Source organism: Coregonus lavaretus (assembly GCF_964263955.1).
Source record: "Coregonus lavaretus genome assembly, chromosome: 22".
Classification (NCBI taxonomy): Eukaryota; Metazoa; Chordata; class Actinopteri; order Salmoniformes; family Salmonidae; genus Coregonus; species Coregonus lavaretus.
The window spans coordinates 26,826,138-26,842,251 of record NC_140009.1 but is presented as its reverse complement, the minus strand read 5'-3'; the positions used below and the strand labels follow the sequence as shown (position 1 = coordinate 26,842,251).

Genomic DNA, 16,114 nt, shown 5'->3' with positions numbered 1-16,114 from the left:
ATTTTCTATGGGATTAAGGTCTGGAGACTGGCTAGGCCACTCCAGGACCTTAATGTGCTTCTTCTTGAGCCACTCCTTTGTTGCCTTGGCCGTGTGGTTTGGGTCATTGTCATGCTGGAATACCCATCACGACCCATTTTCCATGCCCTGGCTGAGGGAAGGAGGTTCTCACCCAAGATTTGACAGTACATGGCCCCGTCCATCGTCCCTTTGATGCGGTGAAGTTGTCCTGTCCCCTTAGCAGAAAAACACCCCCAAAGCATAATGTTTCCACCTCCATGTTTGACGGTGGGGATGGTGTTCTTGGGGTCATAGGCAGCATTCCTCCTCCTCCAAACACGGCAAGTTGAGTTGATGCCAAAGAGCTCAATTTTGGTCTCATCTGACCACAACACTTTCACCCAGTTCTCCTCTGAATCATTCAGATGTTCACTGGCAAACTTCAGACGGGCATGTATATGTGCTTTCTTGAGCAGGGGGACCTTGCGGGCACTGCAGGATTTCAGTCCTTCACGGCGTAGTGTGTTACCAATTGTTTTCTTGGTGACAATGGTCCCAGCTGCCTTGAGATCATTGACAAGATCCTCCCGTGTAGTTCTGGGCTGATTCCTCACCATTCTCATGATCATTACAACTCCACGAGGTGAGATCTTGCATGGAGCCCCAGGCCGAGGGAGATTGACAGTTATTTTGTGTTTCTTCCATTTGCGAATAATCGCACCAACTGTTGTCACCTTCTCACCAAGCTGCTTGGCGATTGTCTTGTAGCCCATTCCAGCCTTGTGTAGGTCTACAATCTTGTCCCTGACATCCTTGGAGAGCTCTTTGGTCTTGGCCATGGTGGAGAGTTTGGAATCTGATTGATTGATTGCTTCTTTGGACAGGTGTCTTTTATACAGGTAACAAGCTGAGATTAGGAGCACTCCCTTTAAGAGTGTGCTCCTAATCTCAGCTCGTTACCTGTATAAAAGACACCTGGCAGCCAGAAATCTTTCTGATTGAGAGGGGCTCAAATACTTATTTCCCTCATTAAAATGCAAATCAATTTATAACATTTTTTACATGCATTTTTCTGGATTTTTGTTTGTTTGTCTGTCTCTCACTGTTCAAATAAACCTACCATTAAAATTATAGACTGATCATTTCTTTGTCAGTGGGCAAACATACAAAATCAGCAGGGGATCAAATGCTTTTTTCCCTCACTGTAAGTGTATGAACACATTCTAAAGTTGACTAAAAAGAGGAATAAAAAAATAAAAAAATAATCTTTTGGAAATTTATCTTACTGACTTAATTAAAAAAGTTGGAAAATCCAACCTTTATGGACACCAATTTTCTTTTCTTTTTTATTCCTCTTTTTAGTCAACCTTAGCATGGGATCATAAGCTTATGAGCACCACTGTATACTGTGCTGAACATCCAGGCTATGTGAGACACAAAGGCTAACTTAAACACTAAAGACTTTATGCATCCCTGCCCATTTTAAGTGGAACTGAAGTATTTGTACTATACATCATGGATACATTGCATATACCTGTGCATCACATAGACAACAATACTGTACAAAGCCAACAAACACATTGGTCTGTTTGCCTTCAGGGACTCCTCTCAACAGCAGCTGCAAGAAGCAACAGGAGCCAAAAGACCCAGAACAGCTTTGAGAGAAGAGGAGAAGCAGAGGCTGTCTGAAGAGGTCTGCAACACCATCCTGGATCACATCAAAGAAAGGTTCTCTTTCTCTGGCCACCTTGTGAGTGCTACCTTACTGCAAGCAGACATGTTTGAAAGGTACTGCCATTCATTTCCTGATGAGGCTCTGAATGCCACTGTGAATGCATACCCCATGCTGAGCAAGGCAAAGCTCAAGACAGAACTATCTCTGATCTATGAGAATCCTGAATTCAAGGGAGGCTGTGGTGCACTGGCACTGTACCAGGTTCTCATGAGCTACAACCTCCAGGAGACGTTCTCTGAGACTGTGACTCTGTTGAACATCCTCATAACTACTCCCATGACAACAGCTGAAGCTGAGAGATGTTTCTCAACTTTGACACGAGTTAAGACATTCCTGCGAAATTCAATGGGCCAGGAACGTCTGAATGCACTGGCCATGCTTTCCATGGAGAGGGAACTTGTCCTCAGCATGCCTGATTTCAATGAGAAAGTCATTGAACGCTTTGCTGTATTGAAACAGAGAAGAGAACAGTTTCAGTACAAGTACCGGTAATGTAGCCTCTCTCTCTCTTTGTCCCTCCCTCCCTGTCTCTTTAACACACACACGCCCAAATCAGTTCACAGTTGATGTTGTTTAAAATAGTTATTTTTCATTTAAAAAAAAGTAAAACAAAAAAAAATATCTGTTCATGTTCATTTTTACAAATCTATACAATTGGCCAGAATATGGTTGTTCATATTTACAAATCTATACAATTGGCCAGAATATGGTTGTTCATTTTTACAAAGCCATACAGATAGCTGTGTTTACCTTTTCTAGAAATTACTTTCAAATTCTGTTTTCAAGCAAAATGTCTATCACTGTTCATTTTCACAAATCTATACAAGAGGGCAGAATATGGAAGTCTATAAAAATGTCTTATTACCAATAACTTGCATCAATGTTTTCAGTAGCCTCTATCAAAAGCTCCTGCTTGCTTGTTGTGAATTATGCTCAGGTGCACATATTTCCAATTCAACCATGAGGCAAAAAATGTGGTAAAAGCTCTTGTTGATCCTGCAATCTGAACAAATACCAAGATGCTGTATTTTCAGCTGATATTTCATTTGTTTATGGAAATGCATATTGTTTATGCAGTGTTGAGGAATGTGAAAGAACACCCTTGATTATTTTTACTGTGATAACTTATTTTGATTTTGTAAGCCAACACTTTTGAGATCAGTCAATAAATGCTTCTGGTATTGACTTATATGCTGCCCCTGTCTTCATGTTGTTGCTGGACATATCTTTTAAAAAATGTGTGTAGGTCACCTAAATCATCAGAAAAATTGCCCCCCCTGAGAATTTTTTCAGGAGCCGCCACTGGGTGGTTAGCTACCAGTCTGTTTTTTTCTGCCTCTCTCTGCTGCGTGTATCAGCCAACCAGACCTAATATTGATGATGATTTAGGCTAAATCAAGTGTTATCAAGTGTTAATCAAATGTTATGCTACTGTGGCAGTACTGTTGATATTTAAACCATGTAGCAAGCTACACACACTCGACCGGTGACCGAATCCCTCAAGCCATGCATGTTTGGATACCGAGCGCGTGCAATCTCCATACAGGGCAGACTGGGGGAAAAGGCGCAACCCGGCGCGCGCGAGCTCTGTATAGGGCAGCTCGACAGGCGCAGCCAACGGACGGGGTGGCGAACTTCACTCACAACGACTTGCGTGCAGTGGGTTCCGAACAGCAGTGACAAAAAAATTAAATTATACCACCACCCAAAGGGGCACTTTGCTTTGCACATGTAGAGCCCTATCTGTGTAACGTTAGGTGGCTGCTGTGGACTCATAGGTATCGGCATGTAAGGTTTATGCTGAGAATGAAACATCTCGATATCTTATTGTTTATACCAATAGCCCAAACCTGGTCAAGTAGATGCTTGTTTTCTTAATTTTGGCCCCAATGTGTGGAAATTAAATATACCTTCTTCCCCAAATGATGCCCCATCCAGCCTCACATGTAAAAGTAGCCTAGTCAAGGTGACTTGACGTTTGTAAAAGCAAGCGTGATGTGAAAAGCGTCCAATCAAGATGCTGTGCAGGTAATTTGGCGCCAAATCAGAACAACAACATCAAACGACCAAGACCGCGTCCGTGTACCAGCTAATTAAAATGTTTTACAACTTTAATAAGCTCTAAATTAAGCATGAAACAGTATCAACAATTAAAGTCATTTGATACTATCAACGTTAAATGCCACGAAGCCAGCGAATCATGACTATGCTCACTGATTAAATTAGCTTAGATAGCTAATCATGCAGCCTGCTCCTACTACTGTTGCAGCTGAGCTGCTTGCTTGACTGTTTTAGCTGGCATATCAAGTGACTAGTGCCCACTACCCCCTTCCAGGCAGCACCTGTTCTTTTGGCCGAGTGTGTAGTTTGCTTACCAGCAGGGTAGCTAGCTAGCAACCATTGCTGGATCATTGACATTGGACCGTCTGTCTACTTGAGTAGCTTGTAAACAAGTTGGCATATTGCTTGCTTTGGCTTTTTTTGGTCGGTCCCTCAACGCGTGACATGCCGGTGTTTGTAGAAGACCCCGCTCAGTTCTCCAAGCCAAGACTGAAGTCGGAGTTGATAGCCCACAATGTCACACTACCTGCGGCAGAGAACAAGAAGCAAGTCTACGTGGAACTATATTTGAAACACATCAGTCAGAAAAATGTTGCAGATTTCTCTAGCGATGAGGAAGATGACCAGCAAGATGTTGTGGAAATACAAGACAGCCAGGACTGTGTGAGTAATACTGATGGGTCGTTCGCGAACGAACGGCTCTTTTTGGTGAACATGGGACCGAATGGCATCAGTGAAAAAGCCGTTAATTTGGCTCCCTGATTTGCATATTGCTACTACTGTTTTTAAAATAATAATGCCATTTAGCAGACGCTTTTATCCAAAGCGACTTAGTCATGTGCGCATACATTTTTACGTATCGGTGGTCCCGGGGATCGAACCCACTACCCTGGCGTTACAAGCGCCATGCTCTACCAATTGAGCTACAGATGACCACAACTCAAAAACAACGTTTTTCTGCAGATAAGTTACAAACTAATTCTCTGAAGATGGTGAATCCTCACTGCAGAAACAAATAGTAGAGAGAGCGTGTCAATCTGGTGCACACTGATTTTAAGTGCATAGAAAAAATAAATGTATTTGAACGCGCATGTCACGATTGGACATAATGGTAGCCAACCCTTTTGGCTTTACATTAAATACAGTAATCCCTCGTTTATCGCGGGGGTTACGTTCCGAAAATGACCCGCGATAAGTGAAATCCGCGAAATAGAAAACTTTTTTTTTTTACAATTAGCAACTATTACATGTATACAAATACAGTGACTCACGTGTAGGCCGTTTCACTGCTCTTCAGACTGGGCCGCTGCATCCTGACTGCGCTCTGCAGTGTTCTCTTCTTCTGAAGCCCGCGGTGCAGGTGTGTTTGTTCGGGAGAAGAACATAGTGATAGGCAGCTGTTGTCGCTCTTTTTTCTTCTTTGCAAAAAGATCCTTGTACACCGACATGCCACCATCGATTACGTTGGAGAACTGTAATGAACGGCTCATCAAAGGGTCCCATTCCTCAGCTACTCGCTTAAGTTCAGTGGCCATTCGCACCATGGTTGCTAAGCGACCAAGCGTTAGTCCTTCCTCCTCATCTCTCGTGTCCTCTTCTCCCTCTTCTCTTTCATCGTCGCACATAGCCAGGGTCAAACGGTCTTTGTGAACTTTAAATCCTGGGGCTTTGGCTTCTTCCTGCATGATGAAGGTGCGGGAGGGCATTCGTTTCCAAAATAAGGCAGTCTCATCCATGTTAAAAACTTGTTCGGGCTTATATCCCCCCTCCTCAATGATCGCCTTGAATTTATTGTTCACGAAGGCTTCTGCCTCAGCGGTATCCGCAGACGCCATCTCACCGTGCATACAAACATTTTTAAGTCCAAAGCGTTTCTTAAACTTTTCAAACCAGCCCTTGCTTGCATTAAATGCGCTTGGCACTTTGTCAGCAGCACTTGCTGGGGGCCTGGCATCCTCTCCCACTGTGTCAGCAGCACTTGCTGAGGGCCCGGCATCCTCTCCCTCTTCCCCGTCACTGACAGCAAAGTTTTCATACAGCATTCTCGCTTTTGTGCAGATAACGTTTGTATCCAGGGTTATGTTTTTTTTCCTGAAGTCATTAATCCACAGAGCTAATGCCGTCTCCATCCGTACCATGGTCTTGTTGCGGACAGTTACAACCCTTTTTGCATTCGTATTAAAATTGACTGCTGCTGTCGTCCTTATGTTTTTTTCCTCCTTCTTTATGTAACGAACGGAAGATTCATTGATTCCGTAATGGCGAGCAACGGCTGCATAGCTTTTACCTTCCCTTAGCATGTCCAGAAGTTTAACTTTATCTGAGATAGGTAGCATCTTCCGCCGTTTGGGCCCATCCGCAGGTGCTTTTGTCGGTCCAGGCCGTTTCGTCGACATTATGGGTTTAGGAGATGTTCGAAATTACAAGATAATTTGGCCAACTTAATGTAAATTTGCCAAGCTGTTTTATGTACGTACACATAACTGCACGAGACGACAAAATGATAGCACAATTCGTAGCATGTTTTGATACAAGAAGCGGGAGTGAGTTTTTAGCGAATCAGAATGCAGAGCACAATGCACCAAAAAAAAAAAAATGCATTATGAAAATCCGCGAAATAGCGAATCCGCGATAAGTGAACCGCGAAGTGGCGAGGGATCACTGTATGTGCAATTTTTTCATGGTTCTAGGTCGATTTGTAAGTATTTTGGTCGAAGAGTCGTTTGGGAGTTAGCCTGCTATTTTACTTGAACAGAGCCAAAACGAATGCCCATAGTAAGTAGAGCTGTCATGTCTATAGGACAACTAATTATTTGTAAGTGAATGGCTTTACTGCTCCTCAAGTCTTGAGGATCAAGCCAACACAATTTTATATATATTGTTGCAGATTTGTGTTCTTCTGATCTGGATCAAATGATCTTTCTATATCCAGTCCTCACAATCTATTTGGGAATAGCAATCAAAACCATATGCACACTTATCAGTGTTTATTATTGTGTCCCCCCTCCCCTCTTCAGAGTCATTACCCCATTAATTGACGCTAACTACTTTAGCGCCTATTGACGATAGTATCTTCTGACCGGGGGAGTTTTGTTAAGAGCCCTGAAGCTTACTCTAAACATTAACACGCATCGCTTGCGGTAGTGTTTTGGAAACATAAGGAACGTATCTTTCATATCATAAAAAATGTAAATTACTACACACCTTTTATAGGGTCAGTGTTCCCACACGTCCATATCTCCATGTTACAGTGCGTGTTTACTGAAGACAGACAGCCACATGTGCTAATTAGCTATCTAGCGTGCAGGGTTGGGTAGGTTACTTTCTAAATGTAATCTGTTAGTTACTAGTTACCTGTCAAATCAATCAATCAATTTTATTTTATATAGCCCTTCTTACATCAGCTAATATCTCGAAGTGCTGTACAGAAACCCAGCCTAAAACCCCAAACAGCTAGTAATGCAGGTGTAGAAGCACGGTGGCTAGGAAAAACTCCCTAGAAAGGCGAAAACCTAGGAAGAAACCTAGAGAGGAACCAGGCTATGAGGGGTGGCCAGTCCTCTTCTGGCTGTGCCGGGTGGAGATTATAACAGAACCATGCCAAGATGTTAAAAAATGTTCATAAGTGACAAGCATGGTCAAATAATAATCAGGAATATATCTCAGTTGGCTTTTCATAGCCGATCATTAAGAGTTGAAAACAGCAGGTCTGGGACAGGTAGGGGTTCCATAACCGCAGGCAGAACAGTTGAAACTGGAATAGCAGCAAGGCCAGGCGGACTGGGGACAGCAAGGAGTCACCACGGCCGGTAGTCCCGACGTATGGTCCTAGGGCTCAGGTCTCTCAGTTGGCTTTTCATAGCCGATCATTAAGAGTTGAAAACAGCAGGTCTGGGACAGGTAGGGGTTTCGTAGCCGCAGGCAGAACAGTTGAAACTGGAATGGCAGCAAGGCCAGGCGGACTGGGGACAGCAAGGTGTCATCATGCCCGGTAGTCCTGACGTATGGTCCTAGGGCTCAGGTTCTCAGAGAGAAAGAGAGAACGAGAGAATTAGAGAGAGCATACTTAAATTCACACAGGACACTGGATAAGACAGGAGAAGTACTCCAGGTATAACCAACTAACCCCAGCCCCCCGACACATAAACTACTGCAGCATAAATACTGGAGGCTGAGACAGGAGCGGTCCGGAGACACTGTGGCCCCATCCGAAGAAACCCCCGGACAGGGCCAAACAGGAAGGATATAACCCCACCCACTCCGCCAAAGCACAGCCCCCGCACCACTAGAGGGATATCCCCAACCACCAACTTACAATCCTGAGACAAGGCCGAGTATAGCCCACAGAGGTCTCCACCACAGCACAAACCAAGGGGGGGGGCGCCAACCCAAATTGATTACATGTAGTCAGTTACTCCCCAGCCCAGCTAGCATGCCAAAGAACACCAGTGTGTAAGCTAACTGGGCAGGAAGTGTAGTTCGTCAACTGGAGGCACACAGTGTATGGATCTGTGCAAAACTGCTACAGTAAGTGTATCTTTTTTATTTGAAAGATTATTTCTCGCTGACATGAAAGATAAGGGACACATCAGCATATGTTTTGGAAAACCGCTTCAAAAGCGATGATTATTGACATTTCTAAACGTTAAAACCCAGCATCAGAATTGTAGTTTACACTGAGCCAAATGTGGCGACTGTAATGGCTGAAAACCCTACATACGGAGAAGTGTTTTCGAGAGCTACAGTCATGTGCTCACCGAAGTATGTTCAAATGGTTTTAGCTTAGCTACTACTATACTATACTGTACTGTACTAAAATGTTGTATGCAGTGTTTAAGTAACGATTTCATGGTTTATGGGACAGATCTTCTGGTAAATTAAGTTAAACATGTTATTGATACTGTCCCGGGGTGACTGCCTAAAGTAAAGGGTGCACACAGGGTGGCATGCAGCTGTTGTAGCCCCATATCAACTGATACCCTGAACTCTGCAAGGTCAGCTATATAGTTGGCCTAGCTGACTGGACTGCAGGGAGGGGCCCATGGAGGGGGTGAGGGGAGTGGGTCGGGGGTGGCTGTCTTCCAGAACTGGGTTGCCAATGGCATGCCATCATTCAGTGTGGTTTCACACTTAGGTAGAGCTTAATGCTTTACTGCACTACCCCCCAGACGGTTGTATTTCTATATTTACATTTGAGAATGTATTGCAGAGAAGGATTGCCCACAGGGACATTAGTCATGCTGATCACTTCTTCTCACACCTGTTTTATATACACTCACTGATCAGTTTATTAGGTACACCAACCATCTAGTACCGGGTCGGACCTACCTTTGCCTCCAGAACAGCCTGAATTTTTCAGGGGGATTCTACTAGGTGTTTGAAACATTCCACAGGGATGTTGGTCCATGCTGACGCGATGGCATCACGCAGTTGCTGCATATTGGACGACGGTACATTCATGCTGCGAACAGCCTGTTCCATCTCATCTCAAAGATGCTCTATTGGGTTGAGGTCTGGGGACTGCGCAGGCCACTCAAGTAAACTGAACTCGCTGTCATGTTCCAGGCAAAGTTTTTCCACTCAATTGTCCAGTGTTGGTAATCACATGCCCATTGGAGGTGCTTCTTCTTGTTTTTAGCTGATCGGAGTGGAACCCAGTGTGGTCGTCTGCTGCAATAGCCCATCCGTGACAAGGATCAACGAGTTGTACGTTCCGAGGTGCCGTTCTGCACACCACTGTTGTACTGTGCTGTTATTTGTCTGTTTGTGGCCCCCCTGTTAGTTTGCACGATTCTTGCCATTTTCCTTCGGCCTCTCTCATCAACAAGCTGTTTCCTGCTCACAGGACTGCCGCTGACTGGATGTTTTTTGTTTGTCGCACCATTCTCAGTAAGCCCTAGACACTGTCGTGCGTGAAAAGCCCAGGAGGGCGGCTGTTTCTGAGATACTGGATCCGGCGCGCCTGGCACCGACGATCATACTACACTCAAAGTCGCTTAGGTCACTCCTAACGTTGAATCGAACTGTAACTGAATGCCTCAATGCCCGTCTGCCTGATTTATATAGCAAGCCATGGCCACGTGACTCACTGTCTGTAGGAGCGATCCATTTTGTGAACGGGGTGGTGTATCTAATAAACTGTTCAGTGAGTGTATATGGGCTCGGTTTTGCTCGAACTCATGCTTGATGCTTTCAAAGGCTGGACCTGATTTGTCGTCTTTGCAACTTACAATACGTCAGCTAGCCTGTCAATGAATGGATATGAACACTGAATTATTTCCTGAATAAGGGCTAGCACCAAGCCTTATGTATAAGCTGCATTGTAGACAAAACAGGGTGACTTCTATAGAAGCTGTATAGGAGGTGGAATTTGAAATGCTGTAAAACCAGCACTTTGTGCAACTTTCTCTTGTATTGATTTATTAATGTTCTGCTGTAACAGCTAGCTTATTATCTTGACGTTTTGATCACCATTCAATTGTCCTTATTTTCATTATTCATGATTGTGTCTAGCATTATAATCAACATGACTGTGTTTACCCTGTCCAGTTAGTCCTGCTCAGTGGTCTGAAATGAATTTTTAAGAGAGACTTCTCAGTTATGGTAAAACTTGTGTCAAGGGATTTCCATGTGTTTCATCATACAGTGAGGGAAAAAAGTATTTGATCCCCTGCTGATTTTGTACGTTTGCCCACTGACAAAGAAATGATCAGTCTATAATTTTAATGGTAGGTTTATTTGAACAGTGAGAGACAGAATAACAACAACAAAATCCAGAAAAACGCATGTCAAAAATGTTAGAAATTGATTTGCATTTTAATGAGGGAAATAAGTATTTGACCCTCTCTCAATCAGAGAGATTTCTGGCTCCCAGGTGTCTTTTATACAGGTAACGAGCTGAGATTAGGAGCACACTCTTAAAGGGAGTGCTCCTAATCTCAGCTTGTTACCTGTATAAAAGACACCTGTCCACAGAAGCAATCAATCAATCAGATTCCAAACTCTCCACCATGGTCAAGACCAAAGAGCTCTCCAAGGATGTCAGGGACAATAATAATAATAATAATATGCCATTTAGCAGACGGTTTTATCCAAAGCGACTTAAATTCATGCGTGCATACATTATTTTTTTGTGTATGGGTGGTCCCGGGGATCAAACCCACTACCTTGGCGTTACAAGCGCCGTGCTCTACCAGCTGAGCTACAGAGGACCACAAAAAACATCCAGTCAGCGGCAGTCCTGTGAGCAGGAAACAGCTTGTTGATGAGAGAGGCCGAAGGAAAATGGCAAGAATCGTGCAAGCTAACAGGGGGGCCACAAACAGACAAATAACAGCACAGTACAACAGTGGTGTGCAGAACGGCACCTCGGAACGTACAACTCGTTGATCCTTGTCACGGATGGGCTATTGCAGCAGACGACGACACTGGGTTCCACTCCGCAAGATTGTAGACCTACACAAGGCTGGAATGGGCTACAAGACCATCGCCAAGCAGCTTGGTGAGAAGGTGACAACAGTTGCTGCGATTATTCGCAAATGGAAGAAACACAAAAGAACTGTCAATCTCCCTCGGCCTGGGGCTCCATGCAAGATCTCACCTCATGGAGTTGCAATGATCATGAGAACGGTGAGGAATCAGCCCAGAACTACACGGGAGGATCTTGTCAATGATCTCAAGGCAGCTGGGACCATAGTCACCACGAAAACAATTGGTAACACACTACGCCGTGAAGGACTGAAATCCTGCAGCGCCCGCAAGGTCCCCCTGCTCAAGAAAGCACATATACAGGCCCGTCTGAAGTTTGCCAATGAACATCTGAATGATTCAGAGGAGAACTGGCTGAAAGGGTTGTGGTCAGATGAGACCAAAATCGAGCTCTTTGGCATCAACTCAACTCGCTGTGTTTGGAGGAGGAGGAATGCTGCCTATGACCCCAAGAACACCATCCCCACCGTCAAACATGGAGGTGGAAACATTATGCTTTGGGGGTGTTTTTCTGCTAAGGGGACAGGACCACTTCACCGCATCAAAGGGACGATGGACAGGGCCATGTACCGTCAAATCTTGGGTGAGAACCTCCTTCCCTCAGCCAGGGCATTGAAAATGGGCCGTGGATGGGTATTCCAGCATGACAATGACCCAAAACACATGGCCAAGGCAACAAAGGAGTGGCTCAAGAAGAAGCACATTAAGGTCCTGGAGTGGCCTAGCCAGTCTCCAGACCTTAATCCCATAGAAAATCTGGGGAGGGAGCTGAAGGTTCGAGTTGCCAAACGTCAGCCTCAACCTTAATGACTTGGAGAAGATCTTCAAAAAGGAGTGGGTCAAAATCCCTCCTGAGATGTGTACTAACCTGGTGGCCAACTACAAGAAACGTCTGACCTCTGTGATTGCCAACAAGGGTTTTGCCACCAAGTACTAAGTCATGTTTTGCAGAGGGGTCAAATACTTATTTGCCCTCACTGTACCTGGTCATTTCCTGTCCCCACAGGAAGAAGAAGATAAGGAAGATCCAGAGATGACCGACCCCTGTGGACTTACGGATGATGAACTGAAGGCCACACTGCTCAAATATGGAGTCGAAGCTGGACCCATTGTAGGTGAGACTACTAAAGACTACACTTATTAAAGACGTTACATTAAAGCAGCAATCAAGTTGAAACAAAAAAGCTAAGTGATGGGGCTGGAGAAATGTTACCACTCTCAAATTCATAGACAGAGCTATGGATGCAAGGACTGACCATCCAAGATATCAAAATGATAGTTTTAACCATGTTTTGAGGCTATGCAGTGTTTGTTTGCTTTGATTACAAACATTGGAGTAAAACAAGCTTATATTTTGGGTTCTGATGGGGTAAGATAGTTGAACTAAAGTAATGAGGAATTTAGAAGTTATATTCTTCAAAAATCAATGGGTAGTCCAAAAATTTATGTAGCTACTGAAAATTGCCTTCTTTTAATATCTGTATTTGATTTGTATGCACTTGCTAATAAAACATATCCATATGGTACTTTGTACAATGTCTTTAGTTTTAAATTGATCTGTTTGTGATAGCCACCACCAGGTCTATCTATGAGAGGAAGCTGCAAAGGCTACTAGAACCTGCCCAGCCCAGACAGAACGGGGGCACAGGAGATGCAGACCAGTACTCTGACAGTGAAGAAGGGGAGGAGGAGTGGGGTATAATCATTCAGATTTGTCACTGCCATTTGTGATATACAGACACCGATGTGGATTCTGTATACTAAAATGGATGACAAAACGGTGTCCTCAAACAAGGATGTGTTTACCTCTGATTCTGTAGGTTCAGAACAAGGAAGACCAGAGACTGTTTCATTAGTGGAGGAATATCAGCATGCTAATGAACAGGTGAGTGCATTCATACTATGATCTTATTTTGAGACCCTGACCAAAGAATAGCACATTTCCTATGCAGCTATGTCGTTGTCCTCAAGTAATGAAAAGATGTTGCCTGCAGTGCCAATTTGTGACAGTAGTTAGGTATTTCTGTGCCTGGGTTCTAATGCAAACTGTTCAGTCACAAAGTCAAAATAAGTTGTTATATTTTAGGAGTTGTTCTCAGCTCAGTTATTCCTTACTTTTAACAGATGGAACGACACTCTCTGAATAATAAAAAAGCTGAATATCATTATAATCAGTGTTTTATGCCATCGTCCAGAATGGTAAATCTGTCAACTACTTAGACCACCAGCACCCTTATTTATGAATTATTCACACATTTAAAATGGGTGATGGAATTATTTCTGGAGTGTGATGCTTTTGTGTAATGGGATAATAATTATGCTACCTGGCAGTGGGTTTGGAGAGTTCCGGGCCGCTATGAATTCAATCCCAAGAGGAATGCAGGGAATCATGGGAATGTGGCTGAGTCTTCCATAACAGCAGAGGGGGGGCACCGGGGGCAGTTGCCCCCATCGCCTGTTACCCCTGGGCACGGAGTTGGGCTGAGCAGAACATCCTCTCTGCTAGGACATACCACAGGATCAGTGGCAACTCTTTTAGAAAAACTCACTGAACTCTTCAATGGGAATGGGATCTCTGCTCTTCTACTTGCAATTATTTTCCTCTTGAATCTGCACAGTATGCTCTCTTCTCACACTCTAAAGCTGGTGCATATTTTGGGTTTTAAGGGACAACTTAAGGGATCAAGCAAGCTGTTGGAGCATATTTTTGGATGTCCTGTTATTGGCTGTGGCTCTGAAAAACAGTCTTACTTTTAACCATGCAGGTACAGCCTCCGTCTGTATCTTTGGGAGGCGGTCGTGATGATTCCTCCTATTCCTCTTCTCAGAGCTTCAGTATTACTGAGATGGTAGAAGAGGGAAGTTTGTTTTGATCTGGTTTTTGTTATCTAATCTTGACGATCACATCAACAACCTAAATATCTAATCCCACAAAAGTGATGACCAATGAGTGATATGCTTTATTTACGTTTTCCTCTGGAACCACAGATTGAGAGTCGAAGCCCTCTCTCCAGTAGTAGAACACAGAAGCACAATGGGAGTAATATTCCGGGACCTTGGCCAAGGCCCCACCGGGTCAGTAGTACTCACAAACACTTCAGTAATCTTATCAGTGACAAGCTGTTGTTGGTGGTGGTTACAGGGTGGATGTGATTCACTGGGCTGTGGTTATCTGAGCGTGTGAGTAGAGGGGGATGTGGAGTATACATTTAATGAGTTGTTTCTCACTTCTTCTAGCAGGACATGGCGATGGTGGACAAGTATACCATGACTAACCGATCACCTTGCGTCACCCCAAATACCTCCTTTTTCAAACAGCATATCAAGGCACTTACATTAGCTTGTTTACTTGTCTTTCAGATTCATTCCCATCTTTTCACTCTTTCAACAGTTCATACAGTAGAGGTATGGTGTATATGCAGGTCTACACTCTATACTTTATTATCCGGTTAATGGTTTTGCCGTCACTATGTCAGTTTGATTGGGTTGTTCATGTATACAACCAAGCTAGTGGTTTAAACAAAGTGTTCATTCATACCTAAATTTAATGTTTTACTAAGAAAAGGTTTGGGGAAAATGTGTCTTCAGGACTTTGAACCCAAGGTCTTGCACAATAAGGACTTTCCCCTAACCTTTTATCTCTTTGCCATTCCACCTGATCTGATTTAAGATGGTGAGGACACTGGTAGTGTGGACGTTTCTCTTTCCTCTCATCTGTTTTGGTTTGGGTCAGACAGTCTGATTTGTGGCTCTATATGTTTCTCTTCTTAAGGAGCCGGCCACAGATGTCCTGATGGAGATGTTCCCGGAGACAGAACCCACACGCACTGGCATTGCGTAAGTCCAGTTTCCATAAAACAACACTACACATAAAGAAGACTAAGGTAGCCATCTCTCAGGTTAAATAAGGCTATGTCCCAGTGACTTTTTTGGTTTCTGCTTACTGAGGCTACATAGATTCCATATTCTCATACTATTTGCCTACCTTTTATGTGGCTAATTTTCCTCTTTCTTCCAGTGCCACCCGTCGGAGGCCTATCAAGGGTGCAGCGGGGCGACCAGTCCAGTTTAAATACCCAGACTTCCCTGCCAGTCCCATGACCCTACAGAGACAGGCAGTGGAGTGCCGCCTGGTGCCTCTGTGGGTCCAGATCCTGGTCTTCCTCATCTTGACTTGCCTCCTCTACCTCATCTACGCTGCCATGGAGCACAGCTCGGACCATCCCTTTGTGGCCTTGCTGGACAACCTCAGTATGGGGATGGAGACTGAGGGGCTGTCGCTCCAGGCTGACCCCTAGGACTTGTCTGTACACCCTCTCTAGGGAGGAGTAACTCCCCTGCTCTAGGTCTGTGTCCTGATTTTCCACCCTTCTCCTAAAGGGAGAAATCCTTTCCTTCATGGATTTAATAATGGATAAAACTTCATCCAGCCAAAGCTTATACACATCCTAAGCTTTCAAATCCATGATGAGAAGTAGTGCACACTTCGGTAAAAGGATGGACAATCGGGATACTCCACAAATTGGTTTACAGTTGTGAGGAACTTCATTTGGTCACCGTAATTCACCTTTACACTCTGGATGATGTCACTCTTAACCAAGCAAGGTAGCCAGTACAACCATGTTGGTTGGAAAATGTTTAGGTGAAACTACTGTTCAAATATATACAGTGATGGTGGAAGTGCAGAAAATAAAATGAGATTTGTGTAACTTAATGGAAGATTTTTTGTATTTAATTAAAAGTATGTATCAATGAAAAATGAATGGAATTACAGCTACAATTTACAAGTTGGTTTGGTTGGGGTTATCAAAGTCCAGTCTGTTTTAGAGC

The 16,114-nt window shown here is 44.0% G+C and overlaps 1 pseudogene across 1 annotated transcript; it reads left to right on the top strand.

Moving 5' to 3' along the window:
• The first annotated feature begins 4,240 nt into the window (after positions 1–4,240).
• LOC311149901 (lamina-associated polypeptide 2, isoforms beta/gamma-like) lies at positions 4,241–15,684 on the top strand (annotated as a pseudogene). The gene is made up of 7 exons (XR_014615677.1): positions 4,241–4,457; positions 12,295–12,399; positions 12,855–12,980; positions 13,105–13,169; positions 14,522–14,611; positions 15,057–15,121; positions 15,303–15,684. The product of XR_014615677.1 is annotated as a lamina-associated polypeptide 2, isoforms beta/gamma-like (transcript).
• Positions 15,685–16,114: the final 430 nt, after the last annotated feature.